General features: G+C 41.8%; 1 protein-coding gene across 8 annotated transcripts in view; it reads right to left on the bottom strand.

Moving 5' to 3' along the window:
* TNIK (TRAF2 and NCK interacting kinase) overlaps positions 1-18,167 on the bottom strand; it is a 401,194-nt gene that overhangs the window by 168,016 nt on the left and 215,011 nt on the right. The gene's annotated exons all lie outside the window — the stretch shown is intronic.

Genomic DNA, 18,167 nt, shown 5'->3' with positions numbered 1-18,167 from the left:
AATGGGAATAATGACAGTACCTAACTCATAGCATTGCAAGGAGGATTAAATGAGACAGTAATTGCTAAGTGCTTGACGGTGCCTGGCACAGAATAGCTGTGAGAAGATGCTGGCTGTAGTTGTTTATGGCCCTGTCTTTAAGTGCTGTCTTCTCTTTTAAGTTACACATTTCACGGAGGAAAGTGCGTGCCTCATCATTGTAGCCCTAGTGCCTGGAGTAGCGGGTGCCCAGCCCATAACGGGGTGGCACGTTTCTGGATGAGCAGCAGCAGTTAGCGAGGGCATGTCCGCCTGAAGCTGGAGGAGACAGGCTTGGTGCTGCCTGTCACTTTTCTTCTCACACATCCCAGCACTGTGTATGTGTCTACCCGATTCTAACAGTGCTTCCTTCACCTTTCAACCACCATTCTGCTTCCTATCTTTCCTCCTCATTCAGGAAAAAGCACAAGTAAGAAGACTTTAAATTAGTAATCTAATATGGCTGCAGACGTACTTCAATTTTCAATAAGCTGAGGGAGGGGGTTGGAGTTACCACTCCAAGAGTCCTGGGCCAGAATTCCAGGGGCCTGCTTCTGCCCATGACCAGCTGGTTCATCAGAAGCATATTATAATTATCCATCTGGGCCCTGGTTTCTCCATCTGCAAACTGCACTCTGTGGTTGGAGATGGTGGGGGGAAAGGTATCATTCTTAACACCCCAAGGAAATTCAGGAAAATTAGTTGGAAATTTAGTTTTCACAGTGACAGTGGAGGACAATAGTACTGTGCTATTTAGAGCCCAGGGGCCAGCAATACTGACTTCCTGCAGAGCTGGAGGGCAATCTCACACAAAGGAGAAGTAGCAACAGTGCCCTCTGTTGATAAACACTGAATGACCTCCAGGGTTTTCCTGGTCCCAGTAAGTCTATGATGCTGTAACGGTGACCTTAACAAAGATCAGCTGCTTCTCTTCGGGAACAGAAAGTCTTTAAAGTAAGGGTCATTAAACAATGACTATTTCTCTAATATAGCACTAAAGAAGGGTAGGAGCACTGCAGACAGAGGGTCTGGCTGATCACACAGCTGAAATTTCACCCTGAAATTCTTTTAACGGTGTCATGCAGCCAGGGAAAGGGAATGTTTGGGTATGTCTTGTGGGGACCTCTAAGAAGTGACCCCTGCCTGGCTCACCACTGGTGGGCTCCCACCTGCTCTTACTTTGTGGTCCTTAACAAAAACTCGCAGCAGTGGCCACAAGACTGGAAAAGGTCAGTTTCATTCCAATCCCAAAGAAAGGCAATGCCAAAGAATGCTCAAACTACCGCACAATCGCACTCTCACACGCTAGCAAAGTAATGCTCAAAATTCTCCAAGCCAGGCTTCAACAGTACATGAACCGTGAACTTCAGATGTTCAAGCTGGATTTTAAAAAGGCAGAGGAACCAGAGATCAAATTGCCAACATCCGCTGGATCATCAAGAAAGCAAGAGAGTTCCAGAAAACATCTATTTCTGCTTTATTGACTATGCCAAAGACTGTGTGGATCACAACAAACTGGAAAATTCTTCAAGAGATGGGACTACCAGACCACCTGACTTGCCTCCTGAGAAATCTGCATGCAGGTCAGGAAGCAACAGTTAGAACTGGACATGGAACAACAGACTGGTTTCAAATTGGAGAAGGAGTATGTCAAGGCTGTATATTGTCACTCTGCTTATTTAACTTATATACAGAGTACATTATGAGAAATGCCGGGCTGAATGAAGCTCAAGCTGGAATCAAGATAGCTGGGAGAAATATCAATAATCTCAGATATGCAGATGACACCACCCTTATGGCAGAAAGCAAAGAAAAACTAGAGTCTCTTGATGAAAGTGAAAGAGGAGAGTGAAAACGTGGGCTTAAAGCTCAACATTCAGAAAACTAAGATCATGACATCTGGTCCCAACACTTTATGGCAAATAGATGGGGAAACAGTGGAAACAGTGAGAGACTTTATTTTGGGGGGCTCCAAAATCACTGAAGATGGTGACTGCAGCCATGAAATTAAAAGACGCCTGCTCTTTGGAAGAAAAGCTATGACCAACCTAGACAGCATATTAAAAAGCAGAGATATTACTTTACCAACAAAGGTCCTTCTAGTGAAAGCTACGGTTTTTCCAGCAGTCATGTATAGATGTGAGAGTTGGACTATAAAAAAAGCTGAGTGCTGAAGAATTGATGCTTTTGAACTGTGGTGTTGGAGAAGACTCTTGAGAGTCCCTTGGACTGCAGGGAGATCCAACTGGTCCATCCTAAAGGAAATCAGTCCTGAATATTCATTGGAAGGACTGATGCTGAAGCTGAAGCTCCAGTACTTTGGCCACCTGATGTGAAGAAACTACTCATTTGAAAAGACCCTGATGCTGGGAAAGATTGAAGGTGGGAGGAGAAGGGAACAACAGAGGATGAGATGGTTGGATGGCATCACTGACACGATGGACATGAGTTTGAGTAGGCTCTGGGAATTGGTGATGGACAGGGAAGCCTGGCGTGCTGCAGTCCACGGGGTCACAAAGACACTGAGCGAACTGACTGACTGATAATCTAACACTAGAAAAGAAAACTTACTTCTCCTCCATTTAAAATCTCTGTTTCAAGTTAAAATAACTGTTCTCGATGAGTCTGAAAGACAACCAAATAATACACCTTGGGGATGGCAGTTTGGGTTTAAATGAGATCCTAGAGGTGGAAAAATTAGCAGTCTCAGTTCAGTGCCAGCAAGGGTCCATGCTCTGGAACAGGAAGGCGGCTGAGCTGTCAACCTTTGATGAGGGGGCCACCAAGAAGGCTGCCCAGCACGAGTTGCCTTTTACATCACTGGGGAATGCCAAACTAAATTAGGATCCAGATGAAGGCAGGCTCTGAGGGGATGGCTAGGAATCAGCTGACCTATAGGATCACTAGACACCTGAGGCACATCAGCGTTAAGACAGTATTCAAAGAGGCGACTTCATAAAGTCACAAATAAATTGAATAGGAAAAGCCCTCAAGGGGCCTAATCTAATCCTTCTTTTAGAGATCAGGCCAAAATCTCACAACTAATGAAGACCTAAACCCAGCATGCTTCTTCATCTGTTCCACTTCTGCTTTCCAGCTCCTGAATGGGAAATTTTATCACTAAAATTTAAACATAATTTTTTAAACCAATCTTTTCATATTTTATTTAATTTGAATTAAACATGAGCCATTTGTCCCTGTTTCATGTAGGATTCAATTTTTCTTTTTTTTTGAGAGCAGGGAAAGAGAGAGGATGTTATTATTACAAAAATATGTGAAGTGAAAATTCAATACTACTAATTTTAACTTATTCCCAATTACAAGAGAAATTAAAAATATAGACTCTATTTAATTTGGATCTAAAGTACATATTCAGCCAAGGAGTAAAAATTAAATTTTGGGGGAAAAGAAACTTTAAAGGAGACAAAGAGTTAAAATTTTTTATCCCTGAAAATTAGGGGGAAATATCCCATTAAATTGCAATTGCTGAGTCATTTCTTAATGAAAGATGAAGTAACAGTGTTTTTTCTTACTGACATAACCAACAATAACAAAAATAACAGACTAAATCTGGAAAAACAAAATTGGTATTCCACTAGGACCCAAAGCCTCAATCATGTCCTGAAACATAAAAAGCCCTTGGAAAGACAGGAGGAAAAAAAAAGAACATCAAATCAAGTCAGGGAGAGCAGAGGCCATGGGGTCACTCAGCTGGCATGAACCTGCGTCCCCCCAGAACAGAGTTTCTCTGCCGAGTTTATGATTAACCTCTCTATCCAAAACTTTATTCCGTTTCTAGTTCCACACCTGTTCCCCTTGAAATTGACAAGTATCATAGAAAAGGGAGGACTGGAACTGAGCAGGACTCTGTAGGGCCCTCCTGGGTACAAAGCCCCTTCGTGTCTCCCTTATCTGGTTTGTGGAAAAAGACTTTAGTCTCCTTAGGCCTTCCCTGAGTTTCAAAGAGCAGAGTCAAGAAGTTAATGATTCAGACAAGAGTCACTTGGCATCCAGTTCCCTCCCAAAGGGGTACAGATAACAATCGGATGTGTATCTTTGAATTATTCTGCAGAAACTAAGATACCCACCCAGGTAGAGGATTGTGACTACATGCTGACCACAAGCATGCAGACCCCAGACTGGGAGGAACCAGAAGGTTGAGTTCCAGAAACACCACCCTGTTACCTCACCATAAACCCATCAGAAGAAGGTCCATGAGCTGATCAAGGATCCTTATGACCCTCTCCCCTAATACTGTCTTTAAGAACACTTGCTTGAATGCCATTAGGGAGTTTGGGTTTTTTGAGCATGAACCACCCATTCAACTTGCTCGGTCCCTGCAAGAAATAAAATTTCTCTGGAGAGAAATCTGCTCCAGACTCTCGGCATTTAGGCTTGTTTGGCCTCATTGTGCATCAGGCATGTGAACTTGGACTGGACAATAGGTGGGAGCACTCCATGCAAGTGCTTAGGCAGACTTACAAACCCACTCCGCTTCCCCTTCTTTTTATCGTTCTACCTCACACTTGAGGAGTACAGTACCTTCAAGGATTACAGTTCCTTCAGCTCTCTAGATCCACAGATTCCACATTCACATATACATTCAACCCAACTCAAACAGAAATACTTGGGAAAAAAATTCTATAACGTTCCAAGAAGCAAAACTTGAGTTTATCTGCATGCCAGTTACTATTTACATTGTATTTATCACTATTTAGATAGCATTCACATTGTATTAGGCATTATAAGTAATCTAGTGATTATTTATACTATACCGGAGAATGCGCATAGGTAATATGCAAATACTGTGCTATCTCATGTAAAGGACTGGGGCATCCACAGACTGTGGGACCCAAGCAGGATCCTGTAATCAATACGCAGCCCAATCCTCATCCCATCATAGATATGGAGGGACTACGTTGCCCCTTACCTACTCCCTAAAATAAATATAAGAGGAAAACAATGGTTGTGTCCAAAACAGCCATTCAAGCCTGGTCTCTTCTATTGTTGTTATTTTCTAAGGAACAGCGTGATGGCTTAAAACTGCTGGCTTGAGCAAGCCTGGAAGAGACGCCTTTCATTTCTAGGTCACTGAAATACATTTGTTTCTAACACAACACAGGAGAAAATCAGGGCTGAGGAAAACACAGAAATTCTGCCCACCATCTCCATTCCTCCTTGCCCAAGGACTCACACAGGTAGAGTGCTTTTAGTTCTTTGTGCTTAGCTTAGATTTGATCTTGCCTTTATTGAGGAAGACTTCTTCAATTTCCTAATTTCAAGCAAGTGCCCTTACCTTTGTGTTTTCACAGCATCCTACACTAACCTACCAATTGTAATCCAATACTGTAATTTTCAAAATGTGCACCATAAGAACCATGAAAATAAATCAAATGAAATAGGAAAAGAACAAAACAAAGCAAAATGCAGTGCAGAGCATGTAGTAATGGTAGCTGTTGTTTCACAGAATAAATGTTACGGTTACACTGATCACCTGTCTATCAATTGTAAAATACATCCCAGATTCTCCTTTCAAGACTGAAGTACCTGACAACTCTCAACCAAGGCCCTCCTGGAAGTGCCAGAAGCCCAATGTCATGCTCCCTCTTGGAGACAGCCAACTCCAGTGGCTGGCTGATACAGAAGTATAAAGGTTCAGGCCTTTAGTTTTAAAGTTGGGCAATTCTGTAGAGGCTGCTCAGCTCCCGACCTCTCCTTGAGATGGCTGAGGTTTGTCTTGAGACATGCATGCATGCTAGGTCGCTTTAGTCGTGTCCAACTCTTTGTAACCTTATGAACCTTAGCCCACCAGGCTCCTCTGTCCATGGGATTCTCCAGGCAAGAATACTGGAGTGGGCTGCCATGTCCTCCTCCAGGGCATGAGATTGCATTGTAGGTAAACTCCTTCCTCTGCACAATACTGTGCGTGCTGCTCAGTCACTCAGTGTCCAACTCTTTGTGACTCCATGGACTATAGCCTTCCAGGCTCCTCTGTCCGTGGGATTTTCCCAGCAAGAATACTAGAGTGGGTAGCCATTTCTTCCTTCAAGGGATCTTTCCGGTCCAGGGATAGAACCTGTGCCTCCTAAATCTCCAACACTGCAGGCAGAGTCTTTCAACATTTTGCACAATGCCAGTTTATTTTTGCTCCTACAGGTGTAGATCCTAAGAACACTCTCCAGTATAATTCCTACATACATGTATCTCCATCTCAGAATCTGTTCCCTGGGAAACTCCATCTAAGACAATTGGTACCAGGAATGGCCTGAGGAGACACGCTCTCAGAGGAGCTGTCAGTAATACTCCCATCACTGGTGGCAGGTGGCTCACTGATAGTCCCTGGCACACGGCAGCAGCGTTGCTGTCAACACATTCACTAGTGGGGAAGTGGAGTAGGTTACAGGTGCCAGGGAACACACCAGTGAGCCCAATATTTCAGACTGCTGAGAGGTCCTTAGGAAACAGTAGTTTAAAAAAGTAGAATCAGATGGCTTTTGCAGACAGTTACTGATGTACTAGAGAAAGACAGTGAAGACAGTGAAAACCAAAGGTGACTGATCATCAACTGAAGGCAACGTGTGAAAATCATAAGGGAGGTCAGATTAAATTCCGAGGTCTGTGCAATACCTTTAACCAAGACGGGAACATCCCTTCTGAAGATGCAGAGGGCTCCAGGGATGAGGGGTTTCAAGCATCCAAGTGCATCAACTTGAATGTCTCTATTCCAAGTCTCAGAGCTCATTTCTTCTTAATCAGGCTTGAACTGATGATTCAACTTTTGTTTTACTCTAATAATTCCTGAATCTGGTCCTCAGCTGTTGATCCTGACAACACCTCCCAAAACACTTCCTACAAGTAAATATCTGTCCTCAGAATTTGTTTCCTAGGGAACTCAACGAAAGTATCTATCTGTCTACCTACCTACCTACCTACCTACTTACCTATCTGTACTCTCAATATTAATGTAACATAGTAATTTTTACTCAATCTGGGGTGAAAGATTTTAGAAAAACTCTGACCTAAAGTGTGAATAGAATAAACTAAGGACTTTATTCAAGCATTGGGAGTTATATTCCAGATAACAAGAACAGCATGTTCAAAGGTCCTGTGGTGTAGTGATTTGAGCATTCAAGTAACTGATGGCAGGCCAGTATGACTGGAGTAGACAGTATATGTCTAATGAGTACATACAGGGTCTCACAGACCGTTTCAAGAAGTTCTACCTTCATCCTAAGACTGACGGGCAATCACTTTAGGGTTTGAAACAAGGTTGTAGGGTCATTAAGTTTGCCTTTTGAAAAAAATTCTCTGGAGGCAGGGCAGGGAACAGGAGAAACTAGAGAAGATGACGGAACAGTAACACAGTATTGCTTAGCAATTCATTTACAAGATAATGGCAACTTGGACTAGGATGGAAGTAATGGAGAAGATGAGAGGTAGAGAGAGTCCAGAGATATTCAGGAGGTCAAATCAACAAGATCTGAGAACGGATGGGATATATATTCACCCCCATGTTTTCCAGAGTGTTTGACATAGCAGGGATTCAGTCAACATTTGCAAAATAACAGACTGAATGAAGTAGTGACATCTGAGGGTTGTATTCAGGTTCTTGGGCAATACCATCCATATGACCATATCAGTTTCTTCCATTTCCCACTCCCGAGCCCTATGTCAACACACACACACACACACACACACACACACACACATTTTTATTCAGTCACAAAGTGTACAGGAGCAGATGAGGCAGGGTTGTAAGCAGGAATTACAACCATTTCACCCATAAATAAATTAGAAGATGATTTTAGTGGATGAAGTTCCTTTAAACTCTGTAGAGAGGCCAATTTACTTCCCCTCTGCAGAGATCACAGAGAAACTAGAAATTGGTTTTAGCTTTCCTTCTGAGAGTGAAGGTGAACACCGATTTTCCACTCACGATTAGGATTAAAGCATAGTTAAGATACCTATCTGAACATCTTCAGGAATGCAATCCTTCTTTGATACGTGACTTGAGGCAAAAAGGTAGATAAGAGAAGTTTATGAAAAGACTTTGTAAATCCTTATGATCAAGGAACAAGAATGTTCACAGAATATGCTTGGCATGGTGTCTGCTCCTACAGTTTCCCCAGGTTATTGGGGCCTCTATTTATCTTTGGCCTGCACATGCCATTCATCTGAGACTTAAAAATTCCTCCTGACCACATAAGCAGAGCCCTCGTTGCTCCCAGACTGTGGCAAAGCTGAAGCAAGGTAGCGATACAGGACAGTTCCCAAGCAACAGTTCTCTATCTCAACAACACGCACTGTGAATTCCTTTGCTTGGCACCTCCAAGAAGCAGAAAATGGATTGTTTTCAAGATTGTTCAGGGCTGGGCCAACTGAGAATTGAGGCTTGCTCACAGAAACAGGGCAGGAAGAAAAGCCCGTGTCTCATTTTTCTTTTTACAAACTAGCATTCCTGTCTTCATGGCTGCCAGTTTGGCTTAGTTTATAAAAATCAAAATGGATGGTTAAAGGGAAAAAAAAACCAAATAGCTACAATTTTTAGCAGACAATAGTTAATATATGCAGATTTCGTGGCAGGAAGCCTGATGCCTGTACCCAGGAAAGGCGTGCACAGCTGAAGTGACAGCAGTGAGAAGCAGGCAGGCTGTGGGGTGATGAGAGCTCAAAAAAGGAGCAGAACCAGTCTCTTGGCCATGGCCTTAAGCCAAGAACACATTGCCCAATAACCTCCTCGCTCAACCCCTCAAATGAGCACAAAACAGAAGATCTTACTGGCTCTCATCTGATTTATGCCACAGAATTACCACAGTCTTTTGCGGCTTCTGTACATTAATTTCTGGGAGGACTAAGCCCCCTAGACGTGAAGGATCAAAGGCAGGGGATAGAACATCTACGTGCAGCCAGCTCCCCAGAGTCCCCAATACTCTACCACTCCCCATTCACCATGACAGCCTTCCTTGTCATCCAGGTCAGGGTGGTACGTGGGGATACGTGTGGTATTTAAAAGCTCTGGTTCCTGGACACCAGTACAGAATGAAGTTTATACCCAACCTCAGTAAAGGCTTGCCAGGTGTCTCAGTGGTAAAGAACCTGCCTGCCAGTGCAGGAGATGCAAGAGACGCCGCTTTGATCCCTAGTTCAGGGAGAGCCCCTGGAGTAGGAAACGGCAACCCATTCCGATATTCTTATCTGGAAAATTCCCTGGACGTAGGAGCCTGGCAGGATACAGTCTATGGAGTCACAGAGTCAGGCACAACTGTGCGCATGCGCTAGCATTCAGTAAAAGGAGAAGACAACCTGCTGACCAAGTCTTCCAGGAGCTAACAGCATTCAACTTAAGCAGCCTTCTGACAATTTCTGTCATAAAAATGTTCATTAATTAAATGTTCTTAATTTTTTAAAAGTCAAAGCAAAAACCCTATCTTGGCTCCCAATGGTTATTTTTGGTTTTTATTGGGGTGGCCAAGTGAGATTTCTGTACTCTATGAAATCTGAGAGTCAGGCACAGGTATTTTAAAATACATGTGCATAGTATGGTAGAAAGGCCAGGAACCCCCTTAAGATACAAAGATGGGCTGTTCTTGATACAGTCTGTAAAAACTTAAATGTAATAAAATATATAGCTCTTAATAACATACACTAAATAATCCATGTGAACTATATGGAGGCCAATTTCTCTTTCCTCTTTAGTCTGTAATGCCATGGGCCCTTTAGTCCTCCAGGCACATGGCTACTACACGCTAGGAAACTCCTCAGGACTCTGCCTTATGTCCATTCAATTCTCTGACATTGTCAAGTACAGAATTTTGCAAAGAGTAGGTACTAAATCATGCTGGGAAACAGGAAGTTTCCAGGCCTCGTGGACCTTATATGCTGCCCCCAATCATGGTGAAAAGCAAGACTCCAGTGAGCTGGTGGGCTGCTGTCTATGGGGTCGCACAGAGTCGGACACGACTGAAGCGATTTAGCAGCAGCAGCAGCAGCAGCAGCAGCAGCAGTGACCCATCATGGCTGAATCTGTGGGGTGCCTGATAGAACTGGGGGAAATGCCTACTCAGGAGGGGCAGAAAGCTTTTTTCTTAAGAAAAAAGAGACTGTAACTATGGCTCATGGTATGGAAACTGTAAAAGACTCACTGGAAAAGACCCTGATTTTGAGAAAGATTCAGGGCAGGAGGAGAAAGGGGGCAACAGAGGGTGAGATGGTTGGATGGCATTAGATTCAATGGACCTGAGTTTGAGCAAACTCAGGGAGATGGTCAAGGACAAGGAAGCCGGGTGGGCTGCAGTCCATGGGGTTACAAAGAGTCAGACAGGACTGAGTGACTGAACAACAATTAACGATAGGACCTGGAGGAAGAAGCCACACAGTCCGATGTGAATGTTTTGCTGTTTGTTCTTTCAACACCCACAGTGGGTCACAGAGTAACCTGGAGACTGGAGAAGACCTTAGCATTCTGCGTTTCAGATTCTCAGTTTACCTGAGGAAGAAAGTCAGGCAGAGGAAGATATGACCAGAGAAAATCAAGGCCCTGATGCTGCCCAGCTACAGTTCCTCCATCTCTGCCTCCCCTTTTCCTGAAAGAATACTAACCCCAGGCAGGCAGGCACGCGGTGAAGGGCAGCCTATTTTTTTAGATTTCGAATCAATAGCTCCTTTTCTAGGGACTATTTTACAGGCAACTCTGTCTTCTGAGGACCTCAGGCAGACCCTGTGCTCACTTCATCCCACCTCCCAGCTGCAGATTAAGAAGATATATTATGCTGGCCCTCCAGGCCTTGCAAAGGTTTGTCAATTACAGCCCGAAACCGGCCCTGTGGTCAGATTTACGACCACGTGGTCAGGAGTGGGTGGGACTGGCTTTGCATCATGAGGCACCACAGGCGCGGGGGCAGAGATTAATCATAAAAACACGGCGCTGCATTTCATTTCACCTAATTTATGGCTTTCATAGGAAGCCAGTCCACCCACAGCACCGTCTGGGTCACTTAATAACAGAATGTCTTCGGCAGCAGCCAGAGCGGGTTTCGAGGCTCAGAAGTGTGCAGAAACAGAAAGGACCGCACCCCAAGTAGAGAGAAAAACAGTGCAAAGGACCTCAGTGTTCAGCCATCATTCATGGGGCGGCAGGAACACACATAGGGACCCATCTGACTTTTTATCAGGGCTGCTGATGAATAAACCCTCTCCCACAGTGTCCTCAAACCTCCAGAAGTTTAATTAAAACAAAAAAAGTGTCAGCAACAGAAGCACTGGAATGTAATTAGGGCCCACCAAATCTAAAGTAATACGGGAGGAAAAAAAAAAAAAAAGACTAGTAATGAAAGGGAAGCTTTCATGTTCTTACTGAATCCCTGCTCTGTTGCTGACACAAAAATCAATTTCAATAGGCTTTAGTTGTATCTGAGCAGGAACACAGGCGACAGATGAAATTTAGTGAGCAATTTCCTGGAGTCAGAAAGATTTCCATGAAAGAGAGGCTACAGTGAGTGCTCTCAACCAAATGCCCCCTCTGTAAGAACCCTGCAAGCGTATATGTGTGTGCCTGTGCATATGGATATAGATGGGGGTGGGGATTTTGAATAGTTATATATCCTTTAGCCTAAAATAAAAAAAGACACCCCTCCTTTACCTTTAAGGGGCAATTTTAGCTCCACCCCAGGTGATACCTGGCTTCCCAGGTGAATCAGTGGTAAAGAATTCACCTGCCAGTGCAGGAGACTCAGGAGAGGTGGGTTCAATCTGGGTGGAGAAGATCCCCTAGAGGAGGAAATGGCAACCCACTCCAGTATTCTTGCCTGGAGGATCCCATGAACAGAGGACCCTGGCAGGCCACAGTCCATAGGGTCTCAAGGAGTTGGACATGACTGAGCAAAGGTGATGTGAGGGGATACCTGGAGACACTTTTCGATTGTCATCACAGCTCACTGCTGCCACTGATAGCTAGTGGGTAGAGGCCAGAGATGGTACCAAACCTTCTACAACTTACAGGACACTGCCCCCACCCCAACAAATAATTACTGGGCTCCAAAAGTTAATCCGGCCAAGACTGACAAGCCCCAATTTAAAATAATTTCATATTTAATAGGTGCTCAATGAATGCTGAATTCTTGTCAATGCCATAATCCCCCAGAGGCAAAGTTTACAAAGATCAAAAGATAAATAAACTCCTAAAAAAAAAAAAAAAAAAAGATAAGGTCTTGCCTTCTGGGCTCTCCAGTGCAGGTGGAGAGCAGATGGAGGTGTCATTGTTCTTTCTTTGCTTAGCAGTATTTACAAATGAGGGGCTTGTTCTCAAATTCCAACACGCATGGCCTTTTATAGGGACTTCCCTGGCGGTCCAGTAGCTAGTACTCTGCAATCTCACTGCCCAGGGCATGGGTTTGATCTTTGTTTCTCACATGCTGCATGGCACAGCCAAAAATAAAATAAAATGATGGAGCATTTATACGAACAAGGTTCTCCTCTTATCAACATCTATGACCTTTTAGAACACAGGTAATATCCAATAGCCTGTGAGATCACTCTCCATCTGGCTTTTGTGTGTGTTAGGAGGCCAATTCCAAAATGTTCACTGTCTTCCAATGAAGCAGCATATTCTAAATTGAAGAAAATTGATAAATATTGGGGCTAAAGAGAATTTGGTTTATATTTGGACACAGAAATATAATTTTTGCTAATTATAATTTTGGGAAGAATATCCTATTTTCATTTCTCAGCCACTCTTCTCAATTCTTCACAGTGTGTGTGTTCTTCTCCCCTTCTCAAATGTTTGTAGTTTTTAACTGCTGGCAGCTCAATTCAGGAATATAGTATTTTGTTTGATGGTGAAACTTCCTGCTAAAATATAAAGGTCAACTATGTAAGAATAAAGGTGTTTGCCTTTACCCAACGTAAGTTCTTCAAATGAACAGATATAAGAATCTTGCCATTGTTGTAAGTGATTTGTTTCTAAGAAAGAAGGAAAGGAGGATCCATCTTTTCTTTAAAAAAAAAAATAATAAGATGAGCAACATAATTCTACATTAATGACACCATTCACCCATTTTAGGCAACAGAGGATTAAAGAGCTCAAGTTTCTTGAAAATGGCCAAAGAAAAACATCCCAAATACAGATCTGGCCCAGTTTATACAATGATTATGTCTCGGTCATGGTTCCACCTGCAACAGCAGAGGACCCAGATCTCTGCAAAGGCTGAAAACCTTTCTCCTGCCAAGGGAGGTCGTCTGTGTCAGCAGACTGCATGAGCGACTGTGCTTTCCAAGCCAAGGCCTGCAAATTGTTCTTTGGGTGGGAGGGCGAGAGGACAAAAAGGACATTTGAAAACTGAAAGCCGTTTTATAAATACAGGAGGGCTCCTACATATGTATAATCTTTCAAAGTGGTGGTGACCACGGGCTGTGGCAATTTCTCAACAAACACATTCATCCCTGGGAAGTGAGCTGCTGGAAGTACGGCTCAAGAGCCTCTCAGAAGCTTCCACCCTCCCTCCAGAGCAATAACGTTGGGCAAAAGATGACACCCTGGTAAAGAAAGAGGGGTCTTTTAAGTAAATCTGACGTGCCCCAGGATCTGGGCAGGTAGCTGACTAGTTTTTAAGTGCATTTATTTGCAGCTAAATTTAGCTGCAATCCAACTGTGACCTGTCAGGTAGCTTCCTCTCAAGGAAGGTGAAGTTTCCCTGACTCCAGTGGAATTGTCTCCCACCACACTTCCATGCCTCCAGCCTAGAGTGATTGGTCAGGGACTGTGAGAAAAGCAAGGAGAGCATGTTGCTGGCTTTTCAGCCAATCTTCTCTTCTCAAGCAGGCATTTCACCTGGTCCGAGAGAGTCACCAAAGTGAGCAGGAGCTTTGGAGGATCTAAGAGATGAGGATGGAAAGCAGGAGAAAAGGCTTTGGAGGAGGCTGAGGAGCCCTTGCATGACTTCCTAGTTCTAGAATTACTTTTGGGCGATAGTTTCCTTATCTGTGAATCACATATAAAGTTATTTGCTCACTGAAGGGACTTAGCACACACACACATAACCATATGGTATAGGCTGTGGATAAATGATGATGATGTCTGTGCTGGTCACTCAGTCGTGTCTGACTCTTTGCGACCCTACAGACTGTAGCTCGCCAGGCTCCTCCGTCCGTGGAATTCTCCAGGCAAGAATTCTGGAGTGGGTTGCCATTTCCTTCTTCAGAGGATCTTCCCAACCCAGGGATTGAACCCAGGTCTCCTGCACTGCAGGTGGATTCTTTACTATCTGAGCCACCAGGGAAGCCGTATGATGATATTTCAGTGTTTTCAGTGTTACTAAAGATTGTGTTCTGACCTCATCTCCTGCTGTGTGTCTCCCCCCAGCCCACGCACACCGCCCTCTCCTCAGCCTTGAAACTTTACATTTCTCTTCCTTCTGTTCTACTTGCTTGCTCATTTCCTTCAGATTTTGACTCAAAAGTCACCTTTCCTCAGGAGTCCTTCCCTAACCGTCCAATCTAATGATTCCATTCCACGGTAGCTCTTATTATCTTCCATCCCAGCTTTACTGTCATCAAACAAATGATAAATTTATCTTGTACACTTCGCAGTTCTGACTCTTGAAAGGAGGTGTCTTGAGGGCAGACGCTTTTCTTTGTTATGTTCATTCTCTCTCTTCAATGACAGATCAGTGCCCGCACTCAATCAATATGGGCTTTAAGAATAAATCTCCAAACTCAGTGGAAACACTTGTCCAGGCAGGTGCCTCTGTTCTCCTTATAAAAAACCACAGCATTTCTTATTCAAGGGCATAACAACTGATAGAACAAGTACTGTCATCAAATGAGGAAACTGAGGCTCGGGGGAGCAAGGTTTTAGCAGGTTGTATTTTCCATTCAGATTGGCCTTGCATATAAGTAAACCAAGCAAGAATGTATTACTCCTTTTTTATTCTGTGTAAAATCCTCCCTAAGGCTAACTAAAGGGCATAGAAGGGAAGTGAAAGTCACTCAGTCGTGTCTGACTCTTTGCGACCCTATGGACTCTACAGTCCATGGAAATTCTCCAGGCCAGAATGCTGGAGTAGGTAGCCTTTCCCTTTTCCAGGGGATTTTCCCAAACCAGGGATCGAACCCAGGTCCCACACTGCAGGCTGATTCCAGCCAAACCACAAGGGAAGCTGAAGAATACTGGAGTGAGTAGCCTAATCCTTCTCCAGCGGATCTTCCCAACCCAGGAATCAAACCAGGGTCTCCTGCATTGCAAGTGGATTCTTTACCGACTGAGCTATCAGGGAAGCCCATAAGGGCATAGAACAGAGCTATAAAATAAAATGTCTGACAATCGGTATATTTTGTCTATGAAGATTTATTTATGTAAATACTTAAGATAGTTTTTTTATTTAAATATTAGCAACATGTATTGAAAAGTTGTATGAGTATGGAAATGTTATAAAGTATAAAAGTAGAGGTGACTGCATCTTCAAATTATGTTCCTGCTAGCAACGGCCAATAAATCAATCATATAGGTAGAAATTAAGGATGAGGTTGTCTGTGCTTTGTGAACCAGTGAGGACACTGGATAACCTTTCCTTGACCACAAATGTGGAAAGGCAGCACTAGGATATTCGCCTGAACCATTCAGACCTCAATCAGCAAAGGTCACCTGCACAAAATAAAAATGACGAACTGCCTTTCCTTCCTTCTTTTTCTCATTTCCAGTTGTGGAACAGGTATAGGGATATGGCCAAAGATTTGAATATCAAGGCTAAGTTAAACCTGGTCACCAGGACCTGATTTCTATCACCTTGGGCCTTACGTACTTGCCTACTATCCAAAAGATCAGTATTTACCTGCATTTCTTTGGCATTAAGCTCAGGAATGTTGCATCTGCAACATTAATGATTTATTTCAACCATGGCTTCTGTCTTCAGAAAGGATGGAAAGAAAATCAAAATGGTGCTCATTTAAACAACTGAACAGATAGTTTTTATTATTAAAGTGTGACTTATGATATCCCACGATCTCCTAACCAGAAAACCTGTTTTAGATTCAGTAAACCACTAAAAGCTAGTATTTAATGCCAATAATAATACAATGTATTAATTTATTAATCACTGATAGACATTCATTAATTCATAGATGCAACTATTGAAAGATACATCAAGAACTGTACATAAATACTATGCTTAAAAGTCTTGATTAAATCACACTTTTTAATAAAAACACATTATACTTCTGTTTTTATATGTTTTAATATTTACTTTTTCTTTTTGAGAAAAATACCTTTTAGATAATAAATTCGAATCGATGAAAAATCTTTGGAAGATGGTAAAGGCAGGGAAACTGAAGGGATAACAATAAAAATAACATTCTATTCAGAATTTGATCAGTTCCTCATTTTTCAATAAGGCTTGAGGCAAATCTCTTTAACTTTTCATGAATTTTATAAAGAAAGAAATAGAAATACTTGCTATGTCTGTTTCCTTTTATAGGACAAAAATGCAAATAATAAGAGCAAGCAGATAGGGTGAGATCTTATGACTCACCTGATTGAGTCAACATTTCATTGTGTTGCTCATAATAACTTCCAATAGAACTGTCTAACCTTGACAATTTCTGTTCAGGGGTTCACAACATATCACAAATACAATCAGCACAAGATTCCATTATTAACTAAAATGACAGTCCATAAAAAACTTTCTAAAAAGGCATCACTTCTATAAATAGAAATGGATTTCAGTACACACTGGAATCTGGTCAAGTTTTTACAAAGAAAGGTCTTATAAAGGAAATCTAATTTTACATAAAATGGGTACAGTAATTATAATAAGTTTAAAAAAACCCTTCTTACCCTAGTCACAAGCCACATTGTTACACAATTCCAAGAAACACTAATACCATTCTTTTCTAGATGAATGGAAATTTCCTGGAATTGAACAACATAGCAGCCCTGTAATTTAAATTTAAATTCACAGACAACTTACTGAGCACCTGTTTTATATATAAAAAGTGGTGTGTCTATCTCTGAGTGGTCTGAGTCATAATAATCATAATTATAAAATTCTTGCATTAATTTAAGTTCATTTTAATAGATTTTACTTCTAAAAGAATATTTATAAAAATATAATTTTGTTTCCTATTTGTTTCATTTTCAGAGGCTTCTTCAAGTCATGACATCTTATTTTGGTGGAAGATATCATTAAAAAGAAAATACATAATATATGTTGTCCTTATAAGACACAGTAATTAAAGAAAAATAGCAAGGGAGAAATCTACTTTATCTCATTGACAGAGAACTATTTTTATTAGATCCAGAATATTCTTTTCTAATTTACTTTGCAAGGTCCTCCCAGGACAACTCTACTGCAGAAAAAAAACTGAAGAGGGCTGAGATTTAAAGAGGCTGTCTTTTAAAGGCCATGATACAATTTTAATTTTATGCTTAGTGCTATACTATTCTCATCCAAAGTTCTTTTTTTTAACTCAGATAATCAACATTATAATAAATTCTCAAATATTTTCACTTATCCAGAAAAAAGCAAAACAATTGACAGCTGGAAACTTCCTGCATTTCAATTTCTATCTGCCAGTACAGAATCACTCTCCAGTCTGGTCACATATTTCTGCCACAATTTTAGGGGAAGATACTATTACGAAAATATCATGCTTTTCAATTTTAAATTTAATCTACCAGCCTATGTGTTACAAAGGTCAGAAGGAAATGAACTTTATGATTGTATTTTATTAAATTGACACACCCATATGTGATATATTTCACTCAAAAAATTAATTCAGTGGCAGTAAGATAACAACAAGTTTACTGGTTCTCTATAGATCAAAGGAAACTGTCTAGACTTCAACAACAGACCTGAAATTACTATGAGATTATGAAAAAGGAGCAAGGAACCTACTTAGAAACAGTTCTCTAAGTTTCCTAACTATTTGCATTTAACTTACACCATTAATTATATACCATTAATTATTTATGAACAATATTGGTACTGGATTACCAATATTCTCAGATACTTCCAAGAAATACAGTATTAAAGCAAGTGATTTGGAAAAGAAATTTAGAATAAAAGGAAACAGGAATTCAGATCTGTTGAAACGTCTACCTCCATTGTGTATAAAGGAACCAGCTGTGTAGGGACTTGGGTCTGATAAAGCAAAGACCT

Source organism: Ovis aries, chromosome 1 (assembly GCF_016772045.2).
Source record: "Ovis aries strain OAR_USU_Benz2616 breed Rambouillet chromosome 1, ARS-UI_Ramb_v3.0, whole genome shotgun sequence".
Classification (NCBI taxonomy): Eukaryota; Metazoa; Chordata; class Mammalia; order Artiodactyla; family Bovidae; genus Ovis; species Ovis aries.
The sequence above is the reverse complement of the archived record's forward strand: the minus strand, read 5'-3'. Positions and strand labels throughout refer to the sequence as shown.